General features: G+C 43.9%; 11 non-coding genes across 11 annotated transcripts; 10 read left to right on the plus strand and 1 right to left on the minus strand.

Annotated features, from left to right (window-relative positions):
• Position 1: 1 nt before the first annotated feature.
• trnaf-gaa (transfer RNA phenylalanine (anticodon GAA)) lies at positions 2-74 on the minus strand. Its single transcript has one exon. It is a non-coding gene; the product is annotated as a tRNA-Phe (tRNA).
• Positions 75-6,064: 5,990 nt separating this feature from the next.
• trnaf-gaa (transfer RNA phenylalanine (anticodon GAA)) lies at positions 6,065-6,137 on the plus strand. Its single transcript has one exon. It is a non-coding gene; the product is annotated as a tRNA-Phe (tRNA).
• An 11,613-nt stretch (positions 6,138-17,750) lies between these two features.
• Positions 17,751-17,823, plus strand: trnaf-gaa (transfer RNA phenylalanine (anticodon GAA)). Its single transcript has one exon. It is a non-coding gene; the product is annotated as a tRNA-Phe (tRNA).
• Positions 17,824-18,685: 862 nt separating this feature from the next.
• Positions 18,686-18,758, plus strand: trnaf-gaa (transfer RNA phenylalanine (anticodon GAA)). Its single transcript has one exon. It is a non-coding gene; the product is annotated as a tRNA-Phe (tRNA).
• A 1,100-nt stretch (positions 18,759-19,858) lies between these two features.
• Positions 19,859-19,932, plus strand: trnai-aau (transfer RNA isoleucine (anticodon AAU)). Its single transcript has one exon. It is a non-coding gene; the product is annotated as a tRNA-Ile (tRNA).
• A 101-nt stretch (positions 19,933-20,033) lies between these two features.
• On the plus strand, positions 20,034-20,106 carry trnaf-gaa (transfer RNA phenylalanine (anticodon GAA)). Its single transcript has one exon. It is a non-coding gene; the product is annotated as a tRNA-Phe (tRNA).
• Positions 20,107-20,407: 301 nt separating this feature from the next.
• Positions 20,408-20,479, plus strand: trnaq-cug (transfer RNA glutamine (anticodon CUG)). The gene has a single exon. It is a non-coding gene; the product is annotated as a tRNA-Gln (tRNA).
• A 431-nt stretch (positions 20,480-20,910) lies between these two features.
• Positions 20,911-20,984, plus strand: trnai-aau (transfer RNA isoleucine (anticodon AAU)). The gene has a single exon. It is a non-coding gene; the product is annotated as a tRNA-Ile (tRNA).
• Positions 20,985-21,090: 106 nt separating this feature from the next.
• Positions 21,091-21,163, plus strand: trnaf-gaa (transfer RNA phenylalanine (anticodon GAA)). Its single transcript has one exon. It is a non-coding gene; the product is annotated as a tRNA-Phe (tRNA).
• A 157-nt stretch (positions 21,164-21,320) lies between these two features.
• trnaq-cug (transfer RNA glutamine (anticodon CUG)) lies at positions 21,321-21,392 on the plus strand. Its single transcript has one exon. It is a non-coding gene; the product is annotated as a tRNA-Gln (tRNA).
• A 4,762-nt stretch (positions 21,393-26,154) lies between these two features.
• trnaf-gaa (transfer RNA phenylalanine (anticodon GAA)) lies at positions 26,155-26,227 on the plus strand. The gene has a single exon. It is a non-coding gene; the product is annotated as a tRNA-Phe (tRNA).
• The last annotated feature ends 1,125 nt before the right edge of the window (positions 26,228-27,352 follow it).

A 27,352-nucleotide genomic window follows, 5' to 3' on the forward strand; every position in this document is an offset into this window, starting at 1 on the left:
TTGCCGAAACCCGGGATCGAACCAGGGACCTTTAGATCTTCAGTCTAACGCTCTCCCAACTGAGCTTTTTTGGCTACAACAAACTTCTGCTTTGTAAACAGTGATTTCAGTGAGATCACCCTACTAATTGTCTGAGCTGAAGAGCAGAGCAGAGATGAGCCCCCAGACAATAAAACCAGCTGGCCAGTACGGGGATCGAACCCCTGACCTTGGCGTTATTAGCACCACGCTCGAACCAGCTGAGTTAACCGGCCTGGCTTAGCCATCCATGTCTGCCTGATTGGAAAAAACCTGCCATAATGTTTGTGAAAGCAATGAGACAATAAAGCTTAACATTTTAACCTGAACAAGGGCTAATTCGGGATTTGAACCCAGGACCTCTCGCACCCAAATCGAGAATCATACCCCTAGACCAACGAGCCTTCTTGCCCAAAAATAGAAAAAATAGCTATTTCAGCAACAACAAAAGAAGGAACATGAACTAACGTGGAAGCAATCAAAGTCCTCGAGACAGTGTGAAAGGCTAACGAATACAAGTTGGCCTCTTAATTGACCTAAAAATGGGGCTGTATCTAACATGTAGAGGGATGTTAGGGAGGACAGCTGAAATGGTCAGATGTCACTTAGACCAGCGGGCCTCAATTCCAGTCCTCGCGCCCCCTGCTCTTCACATTTTGTAAGTTTCTCGTATAGCTTCAGACATTTGTTCCATTCGAACGTAAGTGTCCTGAGAACTGGACATCACATGACATCCCTCCGTGATTCAAGTTCAAAGCGTATGTATACGTTCAATTTATAGTGAGTAATACAGTGGTGTATCGAGGTAAATGATGTCACACTTCTCCATGTGTGAAGAAGTTGCGCAGCACAAATCCGTGAACCAATGTTCCAAAGTGAAGTATACTTTGACGGATTTCCCCTGCTCAGGGAGTGGGGACCAATGAACACTGTGTAGGGACCATGTCAATCACTAGGAGCTCACTTCTAATGAGCTGATTATCAAGACCGAGAAGGTCCTTAAACACAAAAGCTTAATCTCTTTGTTAATTCGACAACATAATCTCGGCCAGTGCAAAGGAGCAAGCCCAGAGGAGGGACAGCCTCTTTGCATCAAACCCATCATTCCCCGCTATGCTCGTCATTCTTGAAAGGCTAGGGGAATTAGCTCAAATGGTAGAGCGCTTGCTTAGCATGCGAGAGGTAGCGGGATTGATGCCCACATTATCCAAGTTGGCTCCTGCCCTTTTACACACACATCCCTAGATCAGTGGTTTTCAATCCTGTCCTGGAGGCTTCCCTGCCCTGCACATTTCGCATTTCCCCTCATCTAACACATCTGATTCAAATCATCAGCTCATTAGTAGAGACTGCAAGACCTGATTTGGGTGTGTCTAATAAGGGAGACATACAAAATGTTCAGGGCAGGGGTGCCTCCAGGTAAGGTTTGAAAACCATTGCCCTAAAGAGACCGACTGAGCGTTGACGCAATGCTGCCACACTCCCACGTTAGCTTTTTTTGGGCTCACAGCTGCCAAAAAGTATTTCAGACATGGTCCTGTGCAAATTGGTTGTAAAACAGTGCCATTTTACGCACAGTTCCCTAAAGCAGTGGTTTTCAAATCTGTCCTGGAGGCACCCCTGCCCTTCACATTTTGAATGTTTCCCTCTTCTAACACACCTGTTTCAAATCATCAGCTCATTAGTAGAGACCGCGAGACCTTATTTGGGTGTGTCTAATGAGGGAGACAATAAAAATGTGCAGGGCAGGGGTGCCTCCAGGACAGGTTTGAGAACCACTGCCCTAAAGAGACAGACTGAGCATCGATGCAATGCGGCCACACTCTCTACGTTAGTTAATTTTTTTGGACTAAAAGGTGCCGAAAAGTAGTGATGGCAAAATCGAGGCCTCGTGAACCAATGAAACAGTTGAACCAAATGTGCCATATTGTTTCGAGGCTTCGAATCAATCTGACACCCGTCTCAACGGTGACACCTAGTGGTCACTTGCAGGTGTTGATCTGAAACAACCTTGACGAGCCATTAAAAAAAATTGTTGTTTTTTTATTATTATAATGTTCTAATATGTAAAGCTTGTAACCTATAGGCTCCTCACTGTGCATAAAGTTATTTTGGTCATGAAAAATGAATATTAATAAAAGAAATCAAGCCACAATGTCTCACTTTTTTAGAGATTTTTATTCAAAAATATTAATTTATCTGCTGTGGAAGGACTTAGCCTATTTTTTTTTTTACAGATAATTTCTCCAGCCTTTGAAAAAATCATCTCACAAGGGACACTTGTTGCTGGCATACAAAGATATTTTTTTGCAAGGACATACAAATGAGGAAAGATTAATGCTCTCTCTTTCCAGTAAGTTAGTGGATCATGAGTTCTGAGCAAATACGCATCGTTGATGTATTTTTTCACTTCCACTGTGACATCGGCTGTAGCATTGTGTATCATCTTGGTTTGATGGATGCGAGTATCAAAAAGTTCCCATAAACTGTCCTGTGTTTCTACTGGTGTTGATGTTGATGGTGATGGTGATGATGATGATGATGATGGGTGTGATGTTGACATTTCTGGGTCTGAATAAAAATGAAAACAGCAATTAGTAACAAATCCTAAACTGACGGCATATATGAAGGATATATCATATTACATGATTCAGATTACATAACATAACACAGACTGAAACTGCTCACCAGGACTTGTGTTTGAACGCATCAGTGAAGCACACTCCAGTGTGATATGCTTTTCAGCTTCCTGGGCTTTGGCAGCATTTCCGAATGCCACATTTTTGAACCTTGGGTCCAGCAGTGTAGCCAGTGCCAAGGCTCTAAAACTCTCATAACCTCCACATCTGGAGTGCAGACCTTCTTGCAGATGTGAGCCTATGAGCCAAAACAGGAGAAACACATATTTATAATAATGACAATAATATGACAGTTATGGCCAATCACATGGGTAGTATGGTCATTGTGGCCTACCTAATTGAACAGTTGATTCCTGCGTTGCATTTCCTTTTTTCTGTGCAAGCTTGTGCTGCAACATCCTGTACAGTGGTATAAGCTTTGAAGCAGACACTCTCTTTTCCTCTGACATCTCTGTTGTTGCGAGTTTGAATGGTTGCAGTATTGACAATGATTGTTCAATAATGTCATAATCAATACTTGTCAGGGGAGCAGTATCATTGTTTAAGTTGGAAAGTGCAGCAGCCACTGGTTCACGTTGGTCATACAAGCGCTGTAGCATGTCAAATGTGCTGTTCCATCTCGTGTCAACCTCCTGTATCAGTTTCAGAGTTGGTCTTCCCATCAAGCTCTGCATCTCCACAAGCTTGTCCTTTGCTTTGCAGCTGGATCTGAACAACCCCACTATCTTTCTGGCCTTCTGGCGTATTTCATTGATGACTGGGGTTTGATCTAGTGCCTTTTTCACAATCAAATTTAAAGTATGAGCAAAACATGGGACATGGCGAAGGTGGAGTAGCTGGGCACTTAGGATCATGTTAGATGCATTGTCAGTCACCATGCACTGAACTTTGGAGGTTATTCCCCGCTCAGCCATTAGCAAGGCTTTAGCCTCCATGAGATGCTGGGCTGTGTGGGTTTTGTAAAACCTCCTTACACCCAGTACAACAGTTGCCATTTTTGCCTCTGGTGTTATGTAATGGCAAGTCACACCAAGATATCCATCCATATTAATGGAGGACCACATGTCAGCTGTAAGGCTAACAAATTCGGCCTTTTGTAGGTCCTCCATTGTCTTCTCCTTGGCTTTGTTGTACTTTTCGCTGACCATTATTTTAAGCACCTTCCGGGATGGGAGGACATAGCTTGGATCAAGCTTGTTCACAAATGCCCTGAATCCCTCATCGTCCACGATGGTGAAGGGCTGCAGATCCTTCACCACCATGTTTATAAGAGCCTCATCCAATTCCATCTGTCTGACTTTTAAAAGAGAAGACAAAACATACTTTCAGACAAATACATTGGAAAAGTACAGCTTCAATTAGTGCACATCTATTAAAAGTATAGCCTACTGGTTCATTATTTGGAAACCTTCCAGTATTTATAATCAGTGCTTTATATAACTTATAAACTTTATAAACAGTGTCCCAAAAGGTTGTAATTATATTTCAATTATAATTATATCCCAAACAATGCATACCTTGCTTAGATGGCCCAGCAGTGTCAGTAGCAGGCCTAGGTACAGGGGGAATGCCATCCTCTGCACCCTGCAAAATGGCAGGATGAGTGCTCCTCAAATGGCGCATCATGGATGATGTATTGTTGCAGTAGGCTAGCTGCCGATCACAATACACACATCTCACTTTATTTGGGGTTTCTAAATGGAAATGCTCCCACACCACAGATGTACAGCATCTCTTCTGGGGAGCTTCCATTTTATCTATCTATCCAAATCTATCTATCTATATATGAATCGATCTATGTATCTAGATATGTATCTATAATCTATGTATCTATATATGTATCTATCTATAATATATGTATTTATATATGTATCTATAATCTATCTATATATGTATCTATCTATAATATATGTATTTATATATGTATCTGTAATCTATCTATATATGTATCTATCTATTAATCTAGCTGTCTATATATATTTATATCTATGTATCTATTAATGTGTCACTATATGTATACTCTGTCTGTCTCTAGCCTCTCAGTCAATGTGTTGTGTAAATTTAAATGTAAGTCTAAATTGCCTATAACTAATCAAATCGCACTATGTCACTATATCACCAAAAATCCGCTATCTTAAAGTCAAACTCCTCTCACAAAAACCCACGAGGTCAAAATGCGTTTATTTCACTTTTATACAGATGTGCGATTGTGTGGTCTGTTCCCGACCGTTCCAATCAAACGCTGATTCGGCGGACCACACCTGATGAAACAATTAGTGAAACACTTCGAGGCTTCGTTTCGTCATAGTCACGTGACATGGGTGTTTCGAATCACGCTTCGGATCAGTGTTTCGACACATCTGCGCTTCGGGATCTCGCAAAGCTTCGGAACGAATGTTTCGCTTCAGCCATCCTTACCTCCAGGACAGGATTGAAAACCACTGATTTAGGGATGTGTGAGTAAAAGGGCAGGAGCCAACTTGGAGAATGCAGGCATCGATCCCACTACCTCTCGCTTGCGCCTACTGCTTCCCACCGACTGAGCCAAAGTAAGCACAAAGTAAGCCCACATGAGCCAATCGCGTTTCGCCTGTGGCTTACTTTTGACCAATCGCGTTCCGCCTGTGGCTTACTTTTGACCAATCGCGTTTCGCCTGTGGCTTATTTTGATCAATTGCGTTTCTCTTCCGTGGCTTACTTTTGATCAATCGCGTTTCTCTTCCGTGGCTTACTTTTCTCCAATCGCGTTTCTCTCCTGTGGCCTCCTTTTTACCAATCCCCGGTCGTTGTTATTGTCATCTTTGTTAAAGGTAAGGCTATTACTTCATTCATTGAAAATTGGTCATTATTTGTTCATATACAGTGTGTATTTTTGGAAAATGAATCGTGTCAGTATAGCTAGCTAGCATGTACAGTTCATGCTTTCTTCAGTACCTGTGAACCTGTAACTTTTCACATGATAAATGATCAGATAAGTTAAATTTATCGACCGTCAGCTAATTAAGCTATGCTACTGTCAACAATGATGTGTTTATTGTCTAAGAAATCATGGTTTCTGGGCCCTATGAATGAAAATAATGATTAAACTATTTACATTTATATTTGGTATTAACACATAATAACACACACACATTTTAATTGTAAAAATCGTTACCAAATTGTTGTGGAAATATGGAAAACTGCATTTACCAAGAAATAATTGATATTTTCTAAAATAATGTAATAATAATGACTTTTTTTTTATAAAAAAAAACATTGAGAGTCTTAACTAAAAACAAACAAAAAAAGGCCAAATGTATCCATATGGGCCAAAGTATGTGGGAATAGTGCTCATTTCAATTTAGGTAGACCAGAAAGTTAAAAACACAGAAAAATGGCTGAGATTTTAAGAGGTAAAAGCTGTTGTAGCCGAAATAGCTCAGTTGGGAGAGCGTTAGACTGAAGATCTAAAGGTCCCTGGTTCAATCCCGGGTTACGGCAACATCTCCCACACTTTAAGGGGTGGTGTTGGCGCAGTGGATAAGACGCATGCCTTTGGTGTGAGAGACCCGGGTTCGAATCCACTGTGAGACACCAATCTGTCCCTGAGCAAGACACTTAACCCCTAGTTGCTCCAGAGGCGTGTGACCTCTGACATATATAGCAATTGTAAGTCGCTTTGGATAAAAGCGTCAGATAAATGTAAAGCACCTGGTGTAACCCTGGGGTAAGATGACAACATTTGAAGTATGATATATTTAATGTAATATTTTGTAGCCTGGTGTGTGTGTAATCATTGTTTAAGATGACAGCATTGAAAATAAAAGGAAATTTCAGACTTCATATTGACGTTACATATTTTATATGTCAGGGATTCCTGTCCTTTGTAGAAAACTCATCTTCAGGACAGTTTATGTCATGGCCATGTTTATTACCACAGTAATATAGTTTATGCGTAGCTTGTTAAATTATTGTTACACACTTAACATACAGGTGTCTTTTAGATTGCAAAAGGTAGTAGTCTTTTTCTGATTTTCATTTCAGAAAATGTATGCATATCCCTCTTTTCAACGCCAATCGGCAAGATCATGCCGACTCCTCATGGCGCCTTCGGCGGAGGCGAGGCGCCTTGAAAATGTGGAGTCTGGAAGGGCCAAACCTAAGGAGGAGGTGCTGTCAGAGGCCAGTACTTTTGTCAGCACAAACGGTGGAGAGCCCAGTGACCAGTTTTTAGTACTGGCTCACTGCAAACTTCAGTTTGGGAAGTACCAGGGCCAGAGATTTAGATGGCTCCTGGAAAACTCTCTGGGGTATGCCGTGTATTTGGTGCTCAGCATTTCCAATGAGACGGCGCAGACAACACCCCTGTCAGAAAATAAACAACTGTTCCTACAGTACACTTCTCAAATTAGAGAGATGGCAGAAAAAGTGGAGAAGTATCAGAGGAAGCAGGAAATGCAGGCAGAAGCCCGGGCAACTGGAGACCAGGGCTGCTTGATGGTGGAGTTTGGTGACTTCCAGGGCCGGTCCATGAAAGATGTTTATTAGGACCAGAGCAAGGAGGCTCAAGCCCTCATCAGGTACCTCGTTAAGGCAGATGCCAGGCCCAAAACCAACATGGCCATTTTCAAGACATATGTCCTGAAAAGACGGGCTTCTGCTGTGGGCACCAGCGTACGTCAGCCTGCACCTCACACTGCATCCTCCAGTGCTTCTGCAACCACTGCACCTCCACCTGCAGCTATCCAAACTGGTGTACAGAAGACCGCAACTGTGAAAGCGCTGTTGGCACGTTGGCAAAGTTTGTCGCCTTCACAGCTGGCCAAAAAACTCACGTCACCAGTTAAACCCTGTGAGTAGGAGTGTGAATATAGAATTTTACCTACAGCATTTCTACATATATTAATTTATCATTATGGCAAACTTGTCAACTTGCCGTTTCCAGATCCATTATTGCAGTCCACTTTACCTCCTCCAGCAGCAGAACCCCCAGCCAAACATTTGCCCCCCATGCAGCTTTTCGCTACTGGTAAGTAAGCACCATCTTACATATGTTTGTCTCTGTGTATTGTTCACAATGATAGTTTTAACATTTGTGCTCCAGGCAAGTCCTTTCCCACTGCTGAAGATGACGATGAGGAGCTGGTATTTGCTGCATCACAATGTGAAGCACAGCTAAATACAGGTGTGGCATATGACACAAATGCACATATTACAAGAATGTTTTGTGAAAACACACTGAGAAGCGTTATTTCTTTGGGGAAAATAATCAACATTCTAAAATATGTTTTGTTTACAATACAGAATTATATCATATCATGCCTCAAGCGGGATGCTTTCTTTGAGTGCACTTCTTCAAAACCGTAAGGATGTTCCAAGGTGTCAGTGTATTTATTTGCGTTTCCGAACTTACCCGTTGTTAGATAATCACCAGATAACTTTTTCACACCGCTTGCTCTTCTCACACACTCTTCAGCTCTCCCTGAGCAGACAGGATGGTGGAGATTCATTGTTCTAATGATTAGAGGAACAGTTTTTCCCTACTCTATCTGTGTGTATGCTTCATGTCCGTGGGCTTCGTTGCTTTACACTTAATTCATCACACCACATTTTCCTTCCTCCATTCCATCTGATCCTCATTCTCAGAGAGCTGCACTGATTCCATTCTCCTTAAATTAATATAGTGTATGCTGTGTTCTTTGCTTCCTTAACACTAGTACCACTTTCTTCACTCTCGTTCCTAAATATAACATAATAATTATGAATACTTGTCCAAAAATTGTGCTTTGCAGGCTGTTTCTGCTCTGCATTTATGGCATATTACTATCAAATGCAACAGTCATCCTTATTGTTTTTTTTTTTACTATTCACTCAGAGGACTGTGCTGGTCCATCTCCATCAGTGGAAACTGCCAAGGCACCAGCTCCTTCACATCACCAGCCACCAGCTGAGCTTCCAAGTCACTGGAAAGATCAACTTCCACCTTTCCAGCATGAGTGGATCCGGAACACACTATTTAAGGCCAACCCACGAACCGGCAAGTCAGAACTAGTGTCCCAGCTGAAACTTTGGTGGTATCCTCCTCAGCCCCCTTTAATAAACACTCAGCCCCCTGCCTCACCTGACCTCTTCTTCTGTCGGCCCCTTTTCTTATGGATGCCGCTGAAGATGTGGTTATTTCCTCTTGTCTGTGTTCGCCCAGACTGTGGTAAGCACAGACTAACAGCGGCAGGAATTTACAGTACCGTGCGTAAGGTCTTGGACATCGACGGGTGGTATGACCTTGCCACTGAGTATCTGGAGTGCAAACGCTGCAAAAAGAAATATCCTGCCTGGTCTGAGGACATCCTAGGACAGCTGGATATGGGCCACCGCAGTCAGTTTCCAGCTTTGCTGACATACAGGTAATTCATAATGACAATCATTCATTATTAGGTGCTTTTATATGGGTTATTTTTTACCAACTAAAGCATTTGCATGATTATACTGTTGTTTCCTTAGATACTCATGTGACAACCGGGTGCTGAGGATGATGAGGGAGAGGACACTGGGCAACAGTGTGACTCAGCTTTACAGGAAGCTGATGGAACAGCACAGTGAGGCATGGACACAGCGTGTCTTGCAGTACCTGACTGTCTGCGAACCATTCACAAGGTCCTCCCTTGTGCAGCCTCCTGTGTTTGCTGATCCTCCACTTTTACCTGCCCTGCCTAAACCTAAGTGGCTGTTAGCCGTGTATGCCAGGGATGTTCTGGGGCGACTGCACGAGGTCAAGGCCAAATTAACTCAAGATGGATTCGACAAAAAAGGTATCAAAGCCCTGTTTATATCCAGAAATTTGCCAGATATGGATATGTGTGTGATGTGCGTACATAAAGAGCACATCTTTTATTTTTCCCAATAGGTCACAAAGAAACTTGCCGGTGCTGCTTCAGGAACAGCTGCCTGGTGCACAAATGTCGGAAATGAACACGGCCAGGTCCTTGTCTCTGTGCTGACAGCTGCCGAGGGACATGGACTGGACTCCATGGCAGCTGGTCTGATGAAACGCTACCGAGAGGCAGGAGAGGCAGCCCCAAAAGTGATGTACGTGGACAGGGACTGCTGCAGTCAGTATGGCCAATCGCGGGTGAAGATCATGTTTTCGGAGTGGGATGAGCTTGTAGTGCGCCTCGACATCTGGCACTTCATGCGGCAATTTGCTGCAGGTGTCTAGACAGAGGCTCATCCACTCTACGGGATCTTCATGGCACGTCTGTCCACGTGCATCGTTCAGTGGGATCCAGAGGATGTGGCTGCTCTTCGCTCTGCAAAAGAGAGTGACCTGGCGGCAAAGAAGACTGGCCACATCTCAGAAAAGGCGGTCAGTGCTCGCATTACCCGGAGGGAGTTGGCACTGCACTGCCGGAGGAGGACCAGGGGGGTAGAGGAGACCGCCAGATTGATTGGGTCACTGATTGATCAGTTTGACAGTGCGGATGGGAAGGACACCCTGGGAGTTCCTCTGCTGGACCACGAACGGATCCAGCAGATATGGAAGGAACAGCGCAAGCACGTCCAGTGTATACAAGACCCAGAGGAATTTCCGCTGTACATGAAGACAGGGACACTGAAGAAAGGCAGCGTGGAGCTGTGCTGCTACAGGTGTGCTCGTGGCTCTACCTCCTTGGAGTCGTTCCACCTCCACCTGAACCGTTTTATTCCAACTATTACATGCATATGGATTATTATTTTTCTGTAGAAAATATAAGCACTGTAACTGCTTCCATCACTTTAAAGTAATGCCGCATTAATAAATGTCACACTCTACATTACAATTACTTTTTAATGTCATTAGCATTGACAAAGCTGTCTTGACTAACAAGTCACTAGTAATACAGGAATAAGTGACAATCAATTTTAATTTAGTTACACAACTCTATTAAATGTAGTATACAAGTTACTTCAGAGCACCTTATGTGTAGTACATATATTGTACATATGTGACATATAAAACCCTTTTTTATATATTTTTTAATATTATTTAACTTTTAGGAACCAGTGCCAGCGATGCGCATTTTCAGGCCTATCTCCTTGAGGGCTTGATGCGTTGGAATGATGACCGAATGGAAGATGCCATAAAACGGGCGTCCTCCATTCGGACATATGGCAGTGCCATGAGAGAGGCTGTGGACCGGCTTAGCCGAACAGTCTTTGGGAAGCCCTGGGATGAGCGCTATCGCCCTCCTGGAGCATATACAGGTAAGAAATTTAATTTGTTCTTTTGCAATATTCTATTAAGTTATCTATTTAGCCTCCAATGTAATTGATAAATTATTAAGAGCACTTTTTTTCTTTTTTTATTATTTTATTATTGTAGGTGAATTGCTGGGAATCGAGTACCTTTACAGCCAGACTGGCAAAACACTGACTCCAGTGCTCCAGAACCCAGAGGAGGAAGACCGGCTGGTGGAGGAGGTTGATGATCAGGACCTGCTAGATGAGGGGTTTGAGGAAGAGAGCATGGAGGACATCACAGTTCCAGTGCTGTATGAGGATGACCCCTGCCGTGATCTCAGAAACAGCCCCTCATCTTTGCCTCTGCCTCAGTCCCCAGCATCACTGGCTGAGCCGTCCACATCATCTGGAGGAGAGGGACAGTATCTCGCCCCTGCCTCTTCAGTGCTGTCACAGCCATCTGACACTGGAAGCAGTGTCTCCGGCGAGGCTCAGGTAAGACACTCTAAGGGCTTTATTTTGTTTCAGTCTCGTTTTATTCCAAATACACTACAAGCAAGGTGTTTTTTTTTAAGCCTGCATTTATTTGATTCAAAATACAACAAAAGCAGTAATATTTTGAAATATTTTTACTATTTAAAATAACTGCTATCCATTTGAATATATTTAAAAAAGTAATTCAGTCTTGTGATTTCAATGCTGAATTTTAGCATCATTACTCAGGGCACACGATTCTTCAGAAATCATTACAATTTGCTGCTAAAAAAATTTGCTGCCGGGTGCTATATTATTATTATTATTAGGTTAAAAATAGCTCCTAGAGATTTTTTGTTTAGGTTTCTTTGATGAATAGAAAGTTCAGTATATATTGTAACATTATAAATGTGCTTATCATCTATTTAATGCGTCCTTGCTAAATAAAAGTATTAATTTCTATAATTTAATACTAAATATATAATGATTTAAATGTTCTGACTCCACACTTTTGGATGGTATAGTGTATAATGTTAAAAAAGCTTTTTATTACAGATAAACTCTTATCTTGGATTCTTCTATTCATCAAAGAATCTTGGACAAAATGTACACAACTGTTCTAAATATTGATGATAATAATATCAATAAAAAAAGGTTTCTAGAACAACAAATCAGGATATCTGAATGATTTCTGAAGATCATGTGACACTGAAGACTCAGGAATTATGCTGAAAATACAGCTGTGCATCACAGAAATAACTTACACTTTAAACTATATTCAAATAGAAAGCATTTTTATTTTAAATAGTAAAATTATTTCACAATATAATGGCTTTTGTTGTATTTGAATAAAATAAATGCAGGCTTGTTGAGCAGAATTCTTTAAAAAATGTAAAAAAATATTTCTGTTCAAAGGCTTTTGACTGGAAGTGTATATTAACACTAATCTGCATTTACTAGGGAGCAGTCATTGGACCTGATGGCATCGCTGGGTGGGACAAGGTCCAGGATCTGGCTGGTTTCCTGGTGGGTCTTCGTGAGGCTCCTTACCTCACCGACCTGCAGGTGACAGAGGCCATCCAGCTGTGGACAGCTCTCCCTGATGTTGATAAACAGTGGGTCAACTATCAGCCTCGACATCAGCCTCAGCTGACACATGGGCGCTTTAAGGCACCGAAGCTGTCCGGAGTCACACCGGGTGTGGAGAGTGTGAAACGGTGTCTGATTGGACATCCTGGGGGTCCAGCACAGTGGCCCAGCACCAGCCGCTTGGTTGAGGCCATTTGTATGAAGCTGTGTGCTTTACACAAGTCACCGACCAAGAAGGCTGGAGTTTGCACCCCCAGGTGGTCTAAAATCCTTTCAGATTACCACCACATCCGAGACCTGGTGCTTAACAGTCGAAGGCTGATGGATGAAACAATGATCCAGCTGTTTGAGCTGAACCAGAGGACACTCATTCAGTTTTAAGCAAGGCACATTATTTGGTTCCAGGGAACTGAATACTTCTGTACACACACACACACACACACATATATATATATATATATATATATATATATATATATATATATATATATATTTTACAAGTAATTTACTTTCAGGTTTCAACGGCAGCAGAAGAATCAGGAAATGAGTGTCCTCGCCCAGGGACTGACTCCATCTGACCCAATTGATGTGGCTGATACGCAGCTTCCTCTGCCGAGGGAAAAATTGGATGACGTGCCATCAACATCAGGCCCAAAACATCAATTTATCCTTCCGCCAAATCGAGAAGGACAGGCTCCAATTCTGCGACCGGGTCGCCGGCCCACTTCTGCCAAAAGGGAGTGCCCTATCGCACCCGTCCCCACAGCAGCAGGAGTTGTGCAGCCCATTTCAGCACCTGGGTCACTGTTAGGCACACTAGTCCTTAACCCAGACATGACTGTGTCGATGGTGATTCCATCTTCTGGTGCTTTGACATCCGGTCCAGGCCCAGCTCCGCCTGCTCCAGCTCCTGCTCCAGCGCTGCTGCTTCTGTGTCCCGTTACACCCAGAGGAACAGGTATAACTGCTTCCCCACAGCCAGAGAGCTATCTGTTTCCAAGTTGGTCTCCTCCCTTCCGGGACTGGAATTGAGACCCGCTGGTCTAAGTGACATCTGACCGTTTCAGCTGTCCTCCCTAACATCCCTCTACATGTTAGATACAGCCCCATTTTTAGGTCAATTAAGAGGCCAAATTGCATTCGTTAGCCTTTCACACTGTCTCGAGGACTTTGATTGCTTCCACGTTAGTTCATGTTCCTTCTTTTGTTCATTCAAAATATATAGATGTCTTCATCATTTAATGCTCTCTTAGCTTTTATTTAAACCAGTGTTTTTGATAATATCAGCAGGTCTCATCTCAGCCAGAAGATCTCCCCCTTCTGTGGCCACAGACAATGCCACAGCAAGACCAGAAGTGGGTGTCGGAAGCACCTTTTAGGGTTGGTGCAAAGGGAAAGCTGGAACTGCGTGAAAACCTACAGTTGTGGTATCACCCCCCTCCACCAGCCCTGTTGTACCACCAAGCTCCAACACCTGATTTTTTTCACAGCGTCTCTTGTTCTGGATGCCATATAAGCTGTGGAAGGTGCGGCTCCAGTGTACTAACCCTGCCTGTGCCACGCAAAACAGCTGTGTGGTGGTGGACTGCACAGGAGGGTACGACAGGTGTTAGACATTGACAGATACTGCAACCTGGTGACAGAGACCCTGATCTGCACCAGGTGTAGAACCAGCTACCTGTCCTGGAGTCATGCTGTGCTGCAGCAGTTGGACCTGGCCCATCGATCTGAATTCAGGGTCATCCTCACACGCAAGTAATTATTTTGCAGTCATTTTCACTTATGTGCTACCTTTTTTGATAAATATTTCCTACAATAATTAGATACCTTACAATAAGATACATAAATTAATACTTTTTTCCAAGGTATGCCTGTGACATTCGGGTTCTTCGCTTGCTGCGTGAGACGGGCATGGGGAATGGCCCAGTGAGGATCATCGGCCAGCCGAGAGAGAACCACAGTGAGGAGTGGTTGAAACATGCGCTTCGGTACACATCAGAGTGTGTGGCCTTTTTTGATAATCGTGGCCTGCATCCGGTGCACTTCCAGGAGCCACCACCACTTGCTTCAGTACCCAGCTACAAATAGCTCCTCACTGTATACAGTCAGGACATTCTCAACAGGCTCGATCACATAAAGGCCAGCATAACATCCACGTATGGATCAATTTTAAAAATGGATTCAACTAAGAAGGTCAGATAAGCTGCTTACTTGACTGTACCCTTATCTATAATGTATTTTTAGACCGAGAGAGCTTTTTTTTTCAGTGTAACTGATTTGGATGCTTGTTGTATTATTTGCTATGCTTATTGTTTCTTTCAGATCACCAAGAAGTTGAGCGGGCCTGCGAAAGGCACAGCACAGTGGCTTACCTCAGTGGGCAATGAGATAGGTCAGGTGCTGATGAGTGTCCTGACTGCGAATGAAGGGGCTGGGTTAGACCACATGGCTGCAGGGCTCATGGAGCGATACCGGAGTGCTGGTGTTGATCCTCCCACTGTCATTTATGTGGACTGTGATTGTTGCAAGACAGTGGGAGAGACTAAATTGAAGAGGCGGTTCAGCGGCTGGCCCGATGTCATCGTCCGCCTAGACATTTGGCATTTTATGCGACGTCTGGCAGTAGGGTGCACCACTGATGCCCACCAGTTGTACCCTACTTTTATGGCTAGGCTGTCATCCTGTATTTTTGAGTGGTATGCAGGGGATCTCACTCTGCTGAGACGGGCCAAAAGGGAGCAACTCATCCAACAGGGCTGGCCTACACTGACGGAGGCAGAACTGGACCATCATTTAACTAAAGCTGAGCTGCTCCAGCACTGCAGGAGGAGAACACGAGGAGAAGAAACCACTATCCGCCTCCTTGATATGCTCATCAGAGAGCTCATGGGTGGCAAGGGGAATGATGCTCTTGGTGTTCCACTACTTGACAGTGTGAGAATGCAGCACATCTGGAATGTCCAGAGGCGGCACGTCACCTGTATCCAAGATCCTCCAAATGTGCCGCTCTATACTGAAACTGGAACTACAAACAAGGGTGGGGTGGTTCTAAAAACCTATCGTTGTGCCAGAGGCTCCACATCCCTGGAATCATTTCACTGCCACCTAAGCAGATTTATTCCAGGTTTGTCATGTCAGAATATACCACATTTTGCCACTAATTCATGTTTATCAAGATATTTGCAGATTAAATTTTCTGTTTTGCATTTTCTCAAAGCAATATTTGGCTTTCTATTTCTTTTTCTAGGGAACAGCGCAAACAGCCTGAACTTCCAGATTTATCTCCTGGAAGGTTTATTACGCTGGAATCAGGACCGGGCTGAAGCTGCTGTTGCAAATGAAGGTTCAACTCTGCGCTCTTACACAGGGGAGCTGGTTTACTCTGTCAATGAGAACTACAATAAGTTGTATGGCAGGAAATTGGTCCCAAGCTTCACTCGACCTGCAGTATACACAGGTAAAAATGTTTTGATAAATGCAGCTCATGATGTAGCATGTTTTTGTTAAAATTACAATTGCTTTTGGACAGTAATAATGTAATTTTGACATATCAGAGAAAAATTATACTACCAGAATATTTGTACATTATTCTGTGTTCTAGGTTTCAGGGGAGAAAATAAAATACATAGTAGAATATAGAGTAATCCTGTCTTTTTATGATACCCTCTGAATTAGATATATATTGTTCATACAGAAGTGGACAACAAAATATTTACTGCATTTCTGAATAAACCTTTCTGCATAATTTCCATTAAAAACGTTTTCTGTTACAAATATTTCCTCAGGAGAGCTCATTGGAGTACAGTACTTGTTGAGGCAGAATAGTCAGTCCCTGGAGGACATGTGCCCTACCTCTGAGAGGACCTCTCATTTGCTGGAGGAGATAGATGTGGAGGAGCAAGTGGAAAGGGATGAGGGTTTCATTGATTTATTTGGAGAGGAAGCCACAGTGGCAAATCTTGTGGCATCAGATGACTTAGTCCTTTCAGGTCCACCAGTTCTACCAGCTGCACCAGTTCCCAGTGTCCAGGCTCCTTCAGCTGCACCAGTGCCCATTGTAGCTGCACCTGTGCCCAGTGTCCAGACTCCACCAGTGCCCAGTGTCCAGGCTCCTTCAGCTGTACCAGTGCCCAGTGTCCAGACTCCACCATGGCCCAGTGTCCAGGCTCCTTCAGCTGCACCAGTGCCCAGTGTAGCTGCACCAGTGCCCAGTGTCCAGGCTCCTTCAGCTGCACCAGTACCAAGTGTAGCTGCACCAGTGCCCAGTGTCCAGGCTCCTTCAGCTGCACAAGTGCCCAGTGTAGCGGCACCAGTGCCCATTGTCCAGGCTCCTTCAGCTGCACAAGTGCCCAGTGTAGCTGCACCAGTGCCCAGTGTCCAGGCTCCTTCAGCTGCACCAGTGCCCAGTGTCCAGGCTCCACCACTGCCCAGAGTGTGGGCTCCTTCAGCTGAACCAGTGCCCAGTGTAGCTGCACCAGTGCCCAGTGTCCAGACTCCACCAGTGCCCAGTGTCCAGGCTCCTTCAGCTGCACCAGTGCCCAGTGTAGCTGCACCAGTGGCCAGTGTCCAGGGCAGGGATGCCTCCAGGACAGGATTGAAAACCACTGATCTAGGGATGTGTGAGTAAAAGGGCAGGAGCCAACTTGGAGAATGCGGGCATCGATCCCGCTACCTCTCGCATGCTAAGCAAGCGCTCTACCATTTGAGCTAATTCCCCTGGCCTTTCAAAAATGACGAGCATAGCTGGGAATTACGGGTTTGATGCAAAGAGGCTGTCCATCCTCTGGGCTTGCTCCTTTGCACTGGCCGAGATTATGTTGTCGAATTAACAAAGAGATTAAGCTTTTGTGTTTAAGGACCTTCTCGGTCTTGTTACGCCAGTATGCGTGTGTATGGATTCTTGTATTATGTAGGCTACCTTGGAACACTCGGATCATGCAGACAACTTCTCACCTCTTTTGCTCACACTAACTTAAAATCTAAGGAAGCGGTTCTCAATTCTAGTCCTCGCTCCCCCCAGGTCTGCATGTTTTGCATGTCTCTCTTTGTTAGCAAACCTGATTCGGGTCGAAACGTGAAGCTTTATTGTCTCATTGCATTCACAAACATTATGGCAGGTTTTTTCCAATCAGGCAGACACTAATGGCTAAGCCAGGCCGGTTAGCTCAGCTGATTAGTGTGTGGTGCTAATAACGCCAAGGTTGCGGGTCCGATCCCGGTACTGGCCAGCTGTTATTATTGTCTGGGGGCTCATCTCTGCTCTGCTCTTCAGCTCTGACAAAGAGTAGGGTGATCTCACTGAAATCCCTGCTTGCTAAGCAGAAGTTTGTTGTAGCTGAAATAGCTCAGTTGGGAGAGTGTTAGACTGAAGATCTAAAGGTCCCTGGTTCGATCCCGGGTTTTGGCAACATCTCCCACACTTTTCCCTTTTTTGAGGCGGGCCATTGACCAAAAATCACTGGGTTCCAACCTCTCTGTATAACTGCTTCCCCACAGCCAGAGAGCTATCTGTTTCCAAGTTGGCCTCCAACCAAGCAGTTTCGGTTCCATGGTGTAATGGTCAGCACTCTGGGCTTTGAATCCAGCGATCTGAGTTCGAATCTTGGTGGAGCCTCTGTGCTTTCTTGCCGCAGGAAAAGATAAAACAGTACTAGTTTGGCGATGGTGCCAGTGTTTGTGGCCCTGTAAGCAACAGCTGCACAAGTTAAGGTTCCATGGTGTAATGGTTAGCACTCTGGACTCTGAATCCAGTGATCAGAGTTCAAATTTCGGTGGGACTGGCCGAGATTATGTTGTCAAATTAACAAAGAGATTAAGCTTTTGTGTTTAAGGACCTTCTCGGTCTTGTTACGCCAGTATGCATGTGTATGGATTCTTGTATTATGTAGGCTACCTTGGAACACTCGGATCATGCAGACAACTTCTCACCTCTTTTGCTCACACTGACTTAAAGTCTAAGGAAGCGGTTCTAAATTCTAGTCCTCGCTCCCCCCAGGTCTGCATGTTTTGCATGTCTCTCTTTGTTAGCACACCTGATTCGGGTTGAAACGTGAAGCTTTATTGTCTCATTGCATTCACAAACATTATGGCAGGTTTTTTTTCAGCTCAGCTGGTTAGAGCGTGGTGCTAATAACGCCAAGGTCGCGGGTTCGATCCCCGTACTGGCCAGCTGTTTTTATTGTCTGGGGGCTCATCTCTGCTCTGCTCTTCAGCTCTGACAAAGAGTGATCTCACTGAAATCCCTGCTTGCTAAGCAGAGGTTCGTTGTAGCCGAAATAACTCAGTTGGGAGAGCGTTAGACTGAAGATCTAAAGGTCCCTGGTTCGATCCCGGGTTTCGGCAACATCTCCCACACTTTTCCCTGTTTTGAGGCATGCCATTGACCAAAAATCACTGGGTTACAACCTCTCTGTATAACTGCTTCCCCACAGCCAGAGAGCTATCTGTTTCCAAATTGGCCTCCAACCAAGCAGTTTCAGTTCCATGGTGTAATGGTCAGCACTCTGGGCTTTGAATCCAGCTATCTGAGTTCGAATCTCGGTGGAGCCTGTGTGCTTTCTTGCCGCAGGAAAAGATAAAACAGCACTAGTTTGGCGATGGTGCCAGTGTTTGTGGCCCTGTGAGCAACAGCTGCACCAGTTAAGGTTCCATGGTGTAATGGTTAGCACTCTGGACTCTGAATCAAGTGATCCATGTTCAAATCTCGGTGGGACCTATTTTGCCACCAGTTTGCGCAAGACAATGTCTGAAATACTTTTCGGCACCTTTTAGTCCAAAAAAATTAACTAACGTAGAGAGTGTGGCCGCATTGCATCGGTGCTCAGTCTGTCTCTTTAGGGCAGTGGTTCTCAAACCTGTCCTGGAGGCACCCCTGCCCTGCACATTTTTATTGTCTCCCTTATTAGACACACCCAAATAAGGTCTCGCGGTCTCTACTAATGAGCTGATGATTTGAAACAGGTGTGTTAGATGAGGGAAACATTCAAAATGTGAAGGGCAGGGGTGCCTCCAGGACAGGTTTGAAAACCACTGCTTTAGGGAACTGTGCGTAAAATGGCACTGTTTTGCAACCAATTTGCACAGGACCATGTCTGAAATACTTTTTGGCAGCTGTGAGCCCAAAAAAATTAACGTGGGAGTGTGGCAGCATTGCGTCAACGTTCAGTCGGTCTCTTTAGGGCAATGGTTTTCAAACCTTTCCTGGAGGCACCACTGCCCTGAACATTTTGTATGTCTCCCTTATTAGACACACCCAAATCAGGTCTTGCAGTCTCTACTAATGAGCTGATGATTTGAAACAGGTTTGTTAGATGAGGGGAAATGTGCAGGGCAGGGATGCCTCCAGGACAGGATTGAAAACCACTGATCTAGGGATGTGTGAGTAAAAGGGCAGGAGCCAACTTGGAGAATGCAGGCATCGATCCCGCTACCTCTCTAAGCCAGGCCGGTTAGCTCAGCTGGTTAGAGCGTGGTGCTAATAACGCCAAGGTCGCGGGTTCGATCCCCGTACTGGCCAGCTGTTTTTATTGTCTGGGGGCTCATCTCTGCTCTGCTCTTCAGCTCTGACAAAGAGTGATCTCACTGAAATCCCTGCTTGCTAAGCAGAGGTTCGTTGTAGCCGAAATAGCTCAGTTGGGAGAGCGTTAGACTGAAGATCTAAAGGTCCCTGGTTCGATCCCGGGTTTCGGCAACATCTCCCACACTTTTCCCTGTTTTGAGGCATGCCATTGACCAAAAATCACTGGGTTCCAACCTCTCTGTATAACTGCTTCCCCACAGCCAGAGAGCTATCTGTTTCCAAATTGGCCTCCAACCAAGCAGTTTCAGTTCCATGGTGTAATGGTCAGCACTCTGGGCTTTGAATCCAGCTATCTGAGTTCGAATCTCGGTGGAGCCTGTGTACTTTCTTGCCGCAGGAAAAGATAAAACAGCACTAGTTTGGCGATGGTGCCAGTGTTTGTGGCCCTGTGAGCAACAGATGCACCAGTTAAGGTTCCATGGTGTAATGGTTAGCACTCTGGACTCTGAATCCAGTGATCCGAGTTCAAATCTCGGTGGGACCTATTTTGCCACCAGTTTGCGCAAGACTATGTCTAAAATACTTTTCGGCACCTTTTAGTCCAAAAAAATTAACTAACGTAGAGAGTGTGGCCGCATTGCATCGATGCTCAGTCTGTCTCTTTAGGGCAGTGGTTCTCAAACCTGCCCTGGAGGCACCCCTTGCCTTGCACATTTTTATTGTTGTATTATGTAGGCTACCTTGGAACACTCGGGTCATGCAGACAACTTTTCACCTCTTTTGCTCACACTGACTTAAAGTCTAAGGAAGCGGTTCTCATTTCTAGTCCTCGCTCCCCCCAGGTCTGCATGTTTTGCATGTCTCTCTTTGTTAGCACACCTGATTCGGGTTGAAACGTGAAGCTTTATTGTCTCATTGGATTCACAAACATTATGGCAGGTTTTTTCAATCAGGCAGACACTGATGGCTAAGCCAGGCCGGTTAGCTCAGCTGGTTAGAGCTTGGTGCTAATAACGCCAAGGTTGCGAGTTCGATCCCCGTACTGGCCAGCTGTTTTTATTGTCTGGGGGCTCATCTCTGCTCTGCTCTTCAGCTCCGACAAAGAGTAGGGTGATCTCACTGAAATGACTGCTTGCTAAGCAGAGGTTTGTTGTAGCCGAAATAGCTCAGTTGGGAGAGCGTTAGACTGAAGATCTAAAGGTCCCTGGTTTGATCCCGGGTTTCGGCAACATCTCCCACACTTTTCCCTTTTTTGAGGCGGGCGATCTGAGTTCGAATCTCGGTGGAGCCTCTGTGCTTTCTTGCCGCAGGAAAAGCTAAAATAGCACTAGTTTGGCGATTGTTCCAGTGTTTGTGGCCCTGTGAGCAACAGCTGCACCAGTTAAGGTTCCATGGTGTAATGGTTAGCACTCTGGACTCTGAATCCAGTGATCCGAGTTCAAATCTCGGTGGGACCTATTTTGCCACCAGTTTGCGCAAGACAATGTCTAAAATACTTTTCGGTAAGGATGGCTGAAGCGAAACAGTCGTTCCGAAGCTTTGCGAGATCCCGAAGCGCAGATGTGTCGAAACACTGATCCGAAGCGTTATTCGAAACACCCATGTCACGTGACTATGACCAAACGAAGCCTCGAAGTGTTTCACTAATTGTTTCATCAGGTGTGGTCTGCCGAATCAGCGTTTGATTGGAACGGTCGGGTACAGACCACACAATCGCACATCTGTATAAAAGTGAAATAAACGCATTTTGACCTCGTGGGTTTTTGTGAGAGGAGTTTTACTTTGAGATAGCGGATTTTTGGTGATATAGTGACATAGTGCGATTTGATTAGTTATAGGCAATTTAGACTTACATTTAAATTTACACAACACATTGACTGAGAGGCTAGAGACAGACAGAGTATACATATAGTGACACATTAATAGATACATAGATATAAATATATATAGACAGCTAGATTAATAGATAGATACATATATAGATAGATTACAGATACATATATAAATACATATATTATAGATAGATACATATATAGATAGATTATAGATACATATATAAATACATATATTATAGATAGATACATATATAGATACAAAGATTATAGATACATATCTAGATACATAGATCGATTCATATATAGATAGATAGATTTGGATAGATAGATAAAATGGAAGCTCCCCAGAAGAGATGCCGTACATCTGTGGTGTGGGAGCATTTCCATTTAGAAACCCCAAATAAAGTGAGATGTGTGTATTGTGATCGGCAGCTAGCCTACTGCAACATTACATCATCCATGATGCGCCATTTGAGGAGCACTCATCCTGCCATTTTGCAGGGTGCAGAGGATGGCATTCCCCCTGTACCTAGGCCTGCTACTGACACTGCTGGGCCATCTAAGCAAGGTATGCATTGTTTGGGATATAATTATAATTGAAATATAATTACAACCTTTTGGGACACTGTTTATAAAGTTTATAAGTTATATAAAGCACTGATTATAAATACTGGAAGGTTTCCAAATAATGAACCAGTAGGCTATACTTTTAATAGATGTGCACTAATTGAAGCTGTATTTTTCCAATGTATTTGTCTGAAAGTATGTTTTGTCTTCTCTTTTAAAAGTCAGACAGAGGGAATTGGATGAGGCTCTTTTAAACATGGTGGTGAAGGATCTGCAGCCCTTCACCATCGTGGACGATGAGGGATTCAGGGCATTTGTGAACAAGCTTGATCCAAGCTATGTCCTCCCATCCCGGAAGGTGCTTAAAATAATGGTCAGCGAAAAGTACAACAAAGCCAAGGAGAAGACAATGGAGGACCTACAAAAGGCCGAATTTGTTAGCCTTACAGCTGACATGTGGTCCTCCATTAATGTGGATGGATATCTTGGTGTGACTTGCCATTACATAACACCAGAGGCAAAAATGGCAACTGTTGTACTGGGTGTAAGGAGGTTTTACCAAACCCACACAGCCCAGCATCTCATGGAGGCTAAAGCCTTGCTAATGGCTGAGTGGGGAATAACCTCCAAAGTTCAGTGCATGGTGACTGACAATGCATCTAACATGATCCTAAGTGCCCAGCTACTCCACCTTCGCCATGTCCCATGTTTTGCTCATACTTTAAATTTGATTGTGAAAAAGGCACTAGATCAAACCCCAGTCATCAATGAAATACGCCAGAAGGCCAGAAAGATAGTGGGGTTGTTCAGATCCAGCTGCAAAGCAAAGGACAAGCTTGTGGAGATGCAGAGCTTGATGGGAAGACCAACTCTGAAACTGATACAGGAGGTTGACACGAGATGGAACAGCACATTTGACATGCTACAGCGCTTGTATGACCAACGTGAACCAGTGGCTGCTGCACTTTCCAACTTAAACAATGATACTGCTCCCCTGACAAGTATTGATTATGACATTATTGAACAATCATTGTCAATACTGCAACCATTCAAACTCGCAACAACAGAGATGTCAGAGGAAAAGAGAGTGTCTGCTTCAAAGCTTATACCACTGTACAGGATGTTGCAGCACAAGCTTGCACAGAAAAAAGGAAATGCAACGCAGGAATCAACTGTTCAATTAGGTAGGCCACAATGACCATACTACCCATGTGATTAGCCATAACTGTCATATTATTGTCATTATTATAAATATGTGTTTCTCCTGTTTTGGCTCATAGGCTCACATCTGCAAGAAGGTCTGCACTCCAGATGTGGAGGTTATGAGAGTTTTAGAGCCTTGGCACTGGCTACACTGCTGGACCCAAGGTTCAAAAATGTGGCATTTGGAAATGCTGCCAAAGCCCAGGAAGCTGAAAAGCATATCACACTGAAGTGTGCTTCACTGATGCGTCCAAACACAAATCCTGGTGAGCAGTTTCAGTCTGTGTTATGTTATGTAATCTGAATCATGTAATATAATATATCCTTCATATATGCCGTCAGTTTAGGATTTGTTACTAATTGCTGTTTTCATTTTTATTCAGACCCAGAAATGTCAACATCACACCCATCATCATCATCATCATCACCATCACCATCAACATCAACACCAGTAGAAACACAGGACAGTTTATGGGAACTTTTTGATACTCGCATCCATCAAACCAAGATGATACACAATGCTACAGCTGATGCCACAGTGGAAGTGAAAAAATACATCAACGATGCGTATTTGCCCAGAACTCATGATCCACTAACTTACTGGAAAGAGAGAGCAGTAATCTTTCCTCATTTGTATGTCCTTGCAAAAAAATATCTTCGTATGCCAGCAACAAGTGTCCCTTGTGAGAGGACTTTTTCAAAGGCTGGAGAAATTATCTGTAAAAAAAGAAGTAGGCTAAGTCCTTCCACAGCAGATAAATTAATATTTTTGAATAAAAATCTCTAAAAAAGTGAGACATTGTGGCTTGCTTTCTTTTATTATTATTCATTTTTCATGACCAAAATAACATTATGCACAGTGAGGAGCCTATAGGTTACAAGCTTCACATATTAGAACATTATAATAATAAAAAAACAACACATTTTTTTAATGGCTCGTCAAGGTTGTTTCAGATCAACACCTGCAAGTGACCACTAGGTGTCACCGTTGAAACGGGTGTCGGATTGATTCGAAGCCTCGAAACAATATGGCACATTTGGTTCAACTGTTTCATTGGTTCACGAGGCCTCGATTTTGCCATCACTACTTTTCGGCACCTTTTAGTCCAAAAAAATTAACTAACGTAGAGAGTGTGGCCGCATTGCATCGATGCTCAGTCTGTTTCTTTAGGGCAGTGGTTCTCAAACCTGTCCTGGAGGCACCCCTGCCCTGCACATTTTTATTGTCTCCCTTATTAGACACACCCAAATAAGGTCTCGTGGTCTCTACTAATGAGCTGATGATTTGAAACAGGTGTGTTAGATGAGGGAAACATTCAAAATGTGAAGGGCAGGGGTGCCTCCAGGACAGGTTTGAAAACCACTGCTTTAGGGAACTGTGCGTAAAATGGCACTGTTTTGCAACCAATTTGCACAGGACCATGTCTGAAATACTTTTTGGCAGCTGTGAGCCCAAAAAAAGCTAACGTGGGAGTGTGGCAGCATTGCGTCAACGCTCAGTCGGTCTCTTTAGGGCAATGGTTTTCAAACCTTACCTGGAGGCACCCCTCCCCTGAACATTTTGTATGTCTCCCTTATTAGACACACCCAAATCAGGTCTTGCAGTCTCTACTAATGAGCTGATGATTTGAAACAGGTGTGTTAGATGAGGGGAAATGCGAAATGTGCAGGGCAGGGATGCCTCCAGGACAGGATTGAAAACCACTGATCTAGGGATGTGTGAGTAAAAGGGCAGGAGCCAACTTGGAGAATGCGGGCATCGATCACGCTACCTCTCGTGCCTACTGCTTCCCACCGACTGAGCCAAAGTAAACCCAAAGTAAGCCCACATGAGCCAATCGCGTTTCGCCTGTGGCTTACTTTTGACCAATCGCGTTCCGCCTGTGGCTTACTTTTGACCAATCGCGTTTCGCCTGTGGCTTACTTTTGAACAATCGCGTTTCTCTTCCGTGGCTTACTTTTGATCAATCGCGTTTCTCTCCTGTGGCCTCCTTTTGACCAATCGCCTTTGTTGTCATCTTTGTTAAAGGTAAGGCTATTAATTTATTCATTGAAATCTGGTCATTATTTGTTCATATACAGTGTGTATTTTTGGAAAATGAATCGTGTCAGTATAGCTAGCTAGCGTGTACAGTTCATGCTTTCTTCAGTACCTGTGAACCTGTAACTTTTCACATGATAAATGATCAGATAAGTTAAATTTACCGACCGTCAGCTAATTAAGCTATGCTACTGTCAACAATGATGTGTTTATTGTCTAAGAAATCATGGTTTCTGGGCCCTATGAATGAAAATAATGATTAAACTATTTACATTTATATTTGGTATTAACACATAATAACACACACACATTTTAATTGTAAAAATCGTTACCAAATTGTTGTGGAGATATGGAAAACTGCATTTACCAAGAAATAATTGATATTTTCTAAAATAATGTAATAATAATGACTTTTTTTTATAAAAAAAAACATTGAGAGTCTTAACAAAAAAAGGCCAAATGTATCCATATGGGCCAAAGTATGTGGGAATAGTGCTCATTTTAATTTAGGTAGACCAGAAAGTTAAAAACACAGAAAAATGGCTGAGATTTTAAGAGGTAAAAGCTGTTGTAGCCGAAATAGCTCAGTTGGGAGAGTGTTAGACTGAAGATCTAAAGGTCCCTGGTTCGATCCTGGGTTATGGCAACATCTCCCACACTTTACGGGGTGGTGTTGGCGCAGTGGATAAGATGCATGCCTTTGGTGTGAGAGACCCGGGTTCGAATCCACTGTGAGACACCAATCTGTCCCTGAGCAAGACACTTAACCCCTAGTTGCTCCAGAGGCGTGTGACCTCTGACATATATAGCAATTGTAAGTCGCTTTGGATAAAAGCGTCAGATAAATGTAATGTAAAGCACCTGGTGTAACCCTGGGGTAAGATGACAACATTTGAAGTATGATATATTTAATGTAATATTTTGTAGCCTGGTGTGTGTGTAATCATGGTTTAAGATGACAGCATTGAAAATAAAAGGAAATTTCAGACTTCATATTGACGTTACATATTTTATATGTCAGGGATTCCTGTCCTTTGTAGAAAACTCATCTTCAGGACAGTTTATGTCATGGCCATATTTATTACCACAGTAATATAGTTTATGCGTAGCCTGTTAAATTATTGTTACACACTTAACATACAGGTGTCTTTTAGATTGCAAAAGGTAGTAGTCTTTTTCTGATTTTCATTTCAGAAAATGTATGCATATCCCTCTTTTCAACGCCAATCGGCAACATCATGCCGACTCCTCATGGCGCCTTCGGCGGAGGGAAGTACCAGGGCCAGGGATTTAGATGGCTCCTGGAAAACTCTCTGGGGTATGCCGTGTATTTGGTGCTCGGCATTTCCAATGAGACGGCGCAGACAACACCCCTGTCAGAAAATAAACAACTGTTCCTACAGTACACTTCTCAAATTAGAGAGATGGCAGAAGAAGTGGAGAAGTATCAGAGGAAGCAGGAAATGCAGGCAGAAGCCCGGGCAACTGGAGACCAGGGCTGCTTGATGGTGGAGTTTGGTGACTTCCAGGGCCGGTCCATGAAAGATGTTTATGAGGACCAGAGCAAGGAGGCTCAAGCCCTCATCAGGTACCTCGTTAAGGCAGATGCCAGGCCCAAAACCAACATGGCCATTTTCAAGACATATGTCCTGAAAAGACGGGCTTCTGCTGTGGGCACCAGCGTACGTCAGCCTGCACCTCACACTGCATCCTCCAGTGCTTCTGCAACCACTGCACCTCCACCTGCAGCTATCCAAACTGGTGTACAGAA

Source organism: Carassius carassius, chromosome 8 (genome assembly GCF_963082965.1).
Source record: "Carassius carassius chromosome 8, fCarCar2.1, whole genome shotgun sequence".
NCBI lineage: Eukaryota > Metazoa > Chordata > Actinopteri > Cypriniformes > Cyprinidae > Carassius > Carassius carassius.